Source organism: Ornithorhynchus anatinus, chromosome 3 (genome assembly GCF_004115215.2).
Source record: "Ornithorhynchus anatinus isolate Pmale09 chromosome 3, mOrnAna1.pri.v4, whole genome shotgun sequence".
In the NCBI taxonomy this organism is placed as follows: domain Eukaryota; kingdom Metazoa; phylum Chordata; class Mammalia; order Monotremata; family Ornithorhynchidae; genus Ornithorhynchus; species Ornithorhynchus anatinus.
Genome location: NC_041730.1, coordinates 51,562,435 through 51,569,403, shown reverse-complemented (window position 1 = coordinate 51,569,403; position 6,969 = coordinate 51,562,435).

Here is a 6,969-nt window from a genome sequence, read left to right as displayed (position 1 = left end):
CCCTCTCTGTATGCCTGATCCTGAACCTAGCTCGAGACCTAATTTGAAGTAGGCAATATACCTTAACGATAACCCTTACTATCAAATCTCGGCCCAGCCCTGGGCCAGATGCTAGCTCTAACCCTCACCCAAATTGGATCTGTCCTGAAACTCACCCTTGCCCTCAGCCCAACTCTAAGCTTAACACTCCCACTAATGACTGATCCTACATCTTGCGATAAACCTAACCCTAATCCTAGGCTTAATCCTAGCGCCGAATCTGACCTAAACTCTGACCCTAACCATACCATATCCACCACTGAAACTTTACGCCTAATGCTAAGCCAAACTCTCCCCCTAACTCTAAACTTAATCTTATCTTTAGCCATAACACCCGTTCTAACCTTGGGCCAACCCTAAATATAAGCCAGTACCTAATGAGAACCCAAATCCTAACCTTCCAACCTAATCCTAGCCAGAACTCTGACCCTCACGCTAGCCCTACCGTCTAAACCCAGACCTGTCCAGGATTCTAGTCTTCAGCAGATTTAATTTTTCTTCTAGCTTGCTAGGAAACATACTTCAGAGAATGTCTGTTTCTCTCCCTTCAACCCAAGGAGCTTGTGTTGAAACCGATCATTCATGCATTCATTCATTCATTCAATAGTATTTATTGAGCGCTTACTATGTGCAGAGCACTGTACTAAGCGCTTGGAATGAACAAGTCGGCAACAAATAGAGACAGTCCCTGCCGTTTGACGGGCTTACAGTCTGATCGGGGGAGACGGACAGACGAGAACAATGGCATTAAATAGAATCAAGGGGAAGAGCATCTCGTAAAAACAATGGCAACTAAATAGAATCAAGGCGATGTACAATTCATTAACAAAATAAATAGGGTAATGGAAATATATACAGTTGAGCGGATGAGTACAGTGCTGTGGGGATGGGAAGGGAGGGGTGGAGGAGCAGGGGGAAAGGGGGAAAAGAGGGTTTAGCTGCGGAGAGGTGGGGGGGGTGGTAGAGGGAGTAGAGGGAGAAGAGAAGCTCAGTCTGGGAAGGCCTCTTGCAGGAGGTGAGTTTTAAGTAGGGTTTTGAAGAGGGGAAGAGAATCAGTTTGGCGGAGGTGAGGAAGGAGGGCGTTCCAGGACCGCGGGAGGACGTGGCCCAGGGGTCGACGGTGGGATAGACGAGACCGAGGGATGGTGAGGAGGTGGGCGGCAGAGGAGCGGAGCGTGCGGGGTGGGCGGTAGAAAGAGAGGAAGGAGGAGAGGTAGGAAGGGGCAAGGTGATGGAGAGCCTTGAAGCCTAGAGTGAGAAGTTTTTGTTTGGAGCGGAGGTTGATAGGCAACCACTGGAGTTGTTTAAGAAGGGGAGTGACATGCCCAGATCGTTTCTGCAGGAAGATGAGCTGGGCAGCGGAGTGAAGAATAGATTGGAGCGGGGCGAGAGAGGAGGAAGGGAGGTCAGAGAGAAGGCTGACACAGTAGTCTAGCCGGGATATAACGAGAGCCCGTAGCAGTAAGGTAGCCGTTTGGGTGGAGAGGAAAGGGCAGATCTTGGCGATATTGTAAAGGTGAAACTGGCAGGTCTCGGTAACGGATAGGATGTGTGGGGTGAACGAGAGAGACGAGTCAAGGATGACACCGAGATTGCGGGCCCGAGAGACGGGAAGGATGGTCGTGCCATCCACGGTGATAGAGAAGTCTGGGAGAGGACCGGGTTTGGGAGGGAAGATGAGGAGCTCAGTCTTGCTTATGTTGAGTTTTAGGTGGCGGGCCGACATCCAGGTGGAGACGTCCCGGAGGCAGGAGGAGATGCGAGCCTGAAGAGAGGGGGAGAGGACAGGGGCGGAGATGCAGATCTGCGTGTCATCTGCGTAGAGATGGTAGTCAAAGCCGTGAGACAGCGAATGAGTTCACTGAGGGAGTGAGTGTAAATGGAGAACAGAAGAGGGCCAAGAACTGACCCTTGAGGAACTCCAACAGTTAAAGGATGGGAGGGGGAGGAGGCGCCAGCGAAGGAGACCGAGAATGACCGGCCAGAAGGGTAAGAGGAGAACCAGGAGAGGACGGAGTCCATGAAGCCAAGGTGAGATAAGGTATGGAGGAGGAGGGGATGGTCGACAGTGTCAAAGGCAGCAGAGAGGTCAAGGAGGATTAGAATGGAGTAGGAGCCATTGGATTTGGCAAGAAGGAGGTCATGGGTGACCTTCGAGAGAGCAGTCTCGGTAGAGTGGAGGGGACGGAAGCTGGATTGGAGGGGGTCCAGGAGAGAATGGCAGTTAAGGAATTCTAAACAGCGATTGTAGAGGACTCCTTCTAGGATTTTGGAAAGGAAGGGTAGTAGGGAGATAGGGCGATAACTGGAGGGGCAAGTGGGGTCAAGAGCGGGTTTTTTTAGGATGGGGGAGACGTGGGCATGTTTGAAGGCAGCGGGGAAGGAGCCATTGGAGATTGAGTGGTTAAAAATAGAAGTTAAGGAGGGGAGGAGGGCAGGGGCGATGGTTTTAATAAGGTGAGAGGGAATGGGGTCCGAGGCGCAGGTGGAGGGAATGGCACTTGGGAGGAGGGAGGAGATCTCCTCTGAGGATACTGCAGGAATGGATGGGAAAGTAGGGGAGAGGGTTGGTGGGGGGAGGGGAGAGGCAGAGGGGTGACTTTGGGGAGCTCAGACCTGATTGTGTTGATTTTGGTGAGGAAATAGGAGGCCAGATCATTGGGGGTGAGAGATGGGGGAGGGGGAGGAACAGGGGGCCTAAGGAGAGAGTTAAAGGGCCGGAACAATCGGCGGGGGTGACGGGCATGGGTGTCGATGAGGGAGGAGAAGAGGTTTTGCCTGGCGGAGGAGAGGGCAGAGTTAAGGCAGGAAAGGATGAATTTGAAGTGTGTGAGGTCGGCTTGGTGCTTGGACTTTGGCCAGCAGCGCTCAGCAGCTCGAGCATAGGAGCGTAGGAGGCGGACAGAGGAGGTGACCCAGGGCTGTGGGTTAGTGGAGCGAGAGCGGCGGAGGGAAAGGGGGGCGAGAGAGTCGAGATGAGTAGAGAGGGTGGAGTTGAGAGCGGAGACCTGATCATCGAGAGTGGGAAGTGAGGACAGGGCGACAAGGTGAGGAGAGATGCTTTTGGAAAGACGGATGGGATCGAGAGAGCGGAGGTCTCTGTGGGGCAGTAGCGAAGATTTGCAAGAGGAGGGAGTGTGAGAGATGAGGCAGGTGAGAAGGTTATGGTCAGAGAGAGGGATTTCAGAGTTGGTGAGGGAGGAGATAGTGCAGCGGTAGGAGATGACGAGATCGAGGGTGTGACCCAGTCGGTGAGTGGGCGCGGTATGGTGGAGGAGGAGGAGGAGGTCGGCAGAGTCGAGGAGGGATTGCAGGCGGGCGGCAGAGGAGTGATCGGGTACATCCATATGGATGTTGAAGCCTCCAAGGATCAGAGTTGGCAGAGAGAAGGAGAGAAGGAAGGTGAGAAAGGGGTCAAGGTTGTTGAAGAAGTCGGAGGTGGGACCGGGAGGGCGGGAGATGACAGCGACGAGTATCTGGAGGCGGTGGTAGAGGCGAATGATATGGGCTTTGAAGGAGGGGAAGGAGAGGGAGGGGGGAGGAGGGATAGTGCGGAAGCGGCAACGGGGCGAGAGGAGGAAGCCGACGCCTCCTCCCTTACTGGTGAGTCTGGGGGAGTGGGAGAAGGAGAGGCCTCCGCTGGAGAGAGCGTCGGCGGAGACCGTGTCTTCGGGAGAGAGCCACGTTTCCGAAAGGGCGAGGAGGAGGAGAGAGTTGGAGAGGCAAAGGTCATGGACGAAAGGTAGTTTACCTGTAATAGAGCGGGGGTTCCAGAGGCCACACTTGAAAGTAGCTGTGGGTGCAAGGGGGGGAGGGGGGGAAGGGCGGGGGGAGGGGAGGGTTTGGATGGGAAAGAGGTGGCGGGGCCCTGGACGGGGAGAGGGGGATGAGGGGTAGCGGTGGGACAAGAAGAGGACTGGGATGGGGCGTGGGTGGGGAAGAGAGAAGGGGGGAGGGGGTGAGGAGGGGGTTTGGTGGGGGGAAGAGTAGGGGGAGGGGGAAGAGGGGTAGCGCTGGTAAAGTGGGGTTCTAGGGCGGGGGAGGGGAGGGGGGAGGAGACAGAGGAGAGAGCAGGAAAGAGCTGAGCGAGAGAGGGGAAGGGGAAACCGTTCTGCCCTTTGTGGCCTTTGGGAAATTTCATATGATCCTTTCCACGGACATTGGTAAGAGAGTCAACCAAGTCATCTAGGGGGATATTTGCCCTGCCCTCTACACCCCTTCAGGAGTGTTTTCTTCTGCATATGTTCTTTGTCTTCTCCCCTCCTATGTAAAAAAGAAGTTGAGGAAATCTGGGCTTTCTCCCATCCTGTCAAGGTGTCACTGACATCGAAACCTGCCTGGCAAGAAAGGCCAAATGAATTCTCCTTGGCCTTCTATCTATTCAGTTCCCTGGAAAGTAGTTATCCACATACAGCAAGTAAGTACACTGATCCCAGCTCCGCGGTGTTCATCCCTTCATGAGTCTAGAGTTCTGCATGTGCCATCTTTCTTCCATCCTGCTAAAAAAGAAAGTTGAGTGACTGTGTGTTCCACTCCATTCTGGTGAAGACATTGCTGTTGAATCACCTAGGCCACAAAATGCTAGATGGGCTCTTCGTGAAGTGGGAGAGAGTGGAAGGCAGAAACTCAGGTTTACCAAGTGGAAAGAGGCAGGGGGAAACCACTTCTCTATTTTTATTTTTTTAACCAAGGAAGCTCTATGAGGACCTAAACCCAATCCGAGCTCTAACCGGAGCCCTCTCCCTAAGCCTAACCTAAGCCCAAACCTTGACCTAAGATCAACACTATCGCTTAACTCCTTCCCTTAGCCTAAAGGTGATCTTAAACCTTACCATAACACATGCCCAACCCTAACCCCATCTCTAGGCGTGATCCTAAACATAGCCTTCGGCCCAGCTTTAGTCCCAACACGAACCTTAACAATAACCTGAACTCTAAACTCGAGGCTTAGCCCTTAGCTCTAACTCGAACCTTAGTTAGACCTGTCCTGACACTAGTCCTAGCCCTTACCCTAACTCTAACAATAACACTCACACTAATCAGTAAGCGTAAACCAAACCGCAACCATAACACTAATCCTAGCTCTAAATAGCTCTGGTTAGGCTAGCTCTAACTCTAACCCTAGAGATAACCCGGTCCCAAGCCTGACCCTGACCTTACCCGTAACCTACTACTGACCTTAAAAGTTATATGTAACCTTAGCCCTAATCCTAACTCTAACCTGAGCCCTAATCCCAAACCCTCCACCTAAGCCTAAACCTTGACCTAATACAAACACTATCACTAACCCTACCCTAACACTGGATTACAGGGCTATCCTAAACACAGACACGGAACATTGCCATAAACCAAACCAAACCCCCACCCTATCTCTATCCCGGATCCTGAAACTAGCCCTAAGCCTAGCTTTGACCAGACCACTTACCTGAACAATAGCTTTAACTCTAAAATCAGAGCCCAGCCTTAGCCCTAACGCTACCTCTAACCCTAACGCAAATTGGATCTGTCCTGAACCCAGCCCTTGGCCTCAGCCTAACCCTAACCCTAACACTCACCCTGACCGCTCAATCTGAATCTTGCCGTGATCCTAACCCTAACCCTCTCTTTAACCCTAGCCATACCCTTAACTCTAAGCCTGACTCTAAGCATATAGACGCCTCTTACTTTAGGCTTCATGTTAACCCAAACTCTCACCCTCACTCGAAACCTAATCTTATCCTCAGCCCTAGCACTCGCCCCAGCCCTGGGCCAACCCTAGCAATACTCTTCAATTTAAGCCAATCCCTAACACGAACCCAAATCCTAAGCTTCAAGCCTAATCCTAGCCACAACTCTGTGACCCTCACCCTAGGCCTAGCATCGAAACACAGACCTGGCGAGGATTCTAGTCTTCGGCTTTTTAAATTTTTTTTTCCTAGCTTGCTAAGAAACGAACGTCAGAGAATGTCTGTTTTTCTCCCTTCGGTCCAAGGAGCTTGCGTTGAAATCGTTCTCACACAGAATGCCATTTGAGGTCTTTTGGAAATTTCAAATGTTCCTTTCCATGTACCCTAGTAAGAGAGTAACCGTAGTGATAGTGGCCCTGACCTCTACCCCCGCCCATCAGGATTGTTTTCTTCCATATCTGTTTTTGTTTTCTCTCAGGCTTACATTAGAATGTTGAGGAACTGTGTGTTTCTCTCCATCCTGTCTGAAGTTACTTGCAGTGAAACCTGCCTGGCAAGAAATGCCAAATGACCTCTTCTTGGCATTCCAGATATTTAGTTCCCCGTACGGTAGTTATCCACGTACAGTAGTGATCCCGGCTCTGCCGTGTAGATCCATTCCTGCGTCTAGGGTTCTGCGTGTGCCATCTTTCACCCATCCTGCTAAATAAGAGCGTTGAGTGACTATGTGTTTCACTCCATTCCGGTAAAGATACTTGGGTTGAATCACCTTAGGCCACAAAATGCCAAATGGGCTCTTGGTGAAGGGGGAGAGAGTGGAGAGAGGAGACTCAGGTTCACTGTGTGGAAGGAGGCAGGAAGAAACCACTTCCTTGTTTTTAGCGAAAAGGCTCGATGGGGACACTGCCGGAAGGATTTCAGAAGGAGGTGAGGCCTTCAGGGCCCACGGAATCGCTTAGACCAGACAACCCAAGATTGAAGACTTATCTGTAACACCGAGCTTCACGCCTGCTCTGGCCGGAACCCTAACGCTGACTCTAGGCCTAGGTTCTACCCTAGCCCCGTAACCTTGGCATAGTCCTAGCCCCAGAGTGACCTCTGAGCCTACCCCTTGCTTGAATGCAAGATGTACCCCTGGCCCTAGCCCTAAACCCTCAGACCGACCTTAAAAGGGATATCTAACATTAACCCTAAACCTAACCTTAATCCGAGCTCTAACCAGAGCCCTATCCTTAACCCTAACCTAAGCCCAAACCTTGACCTA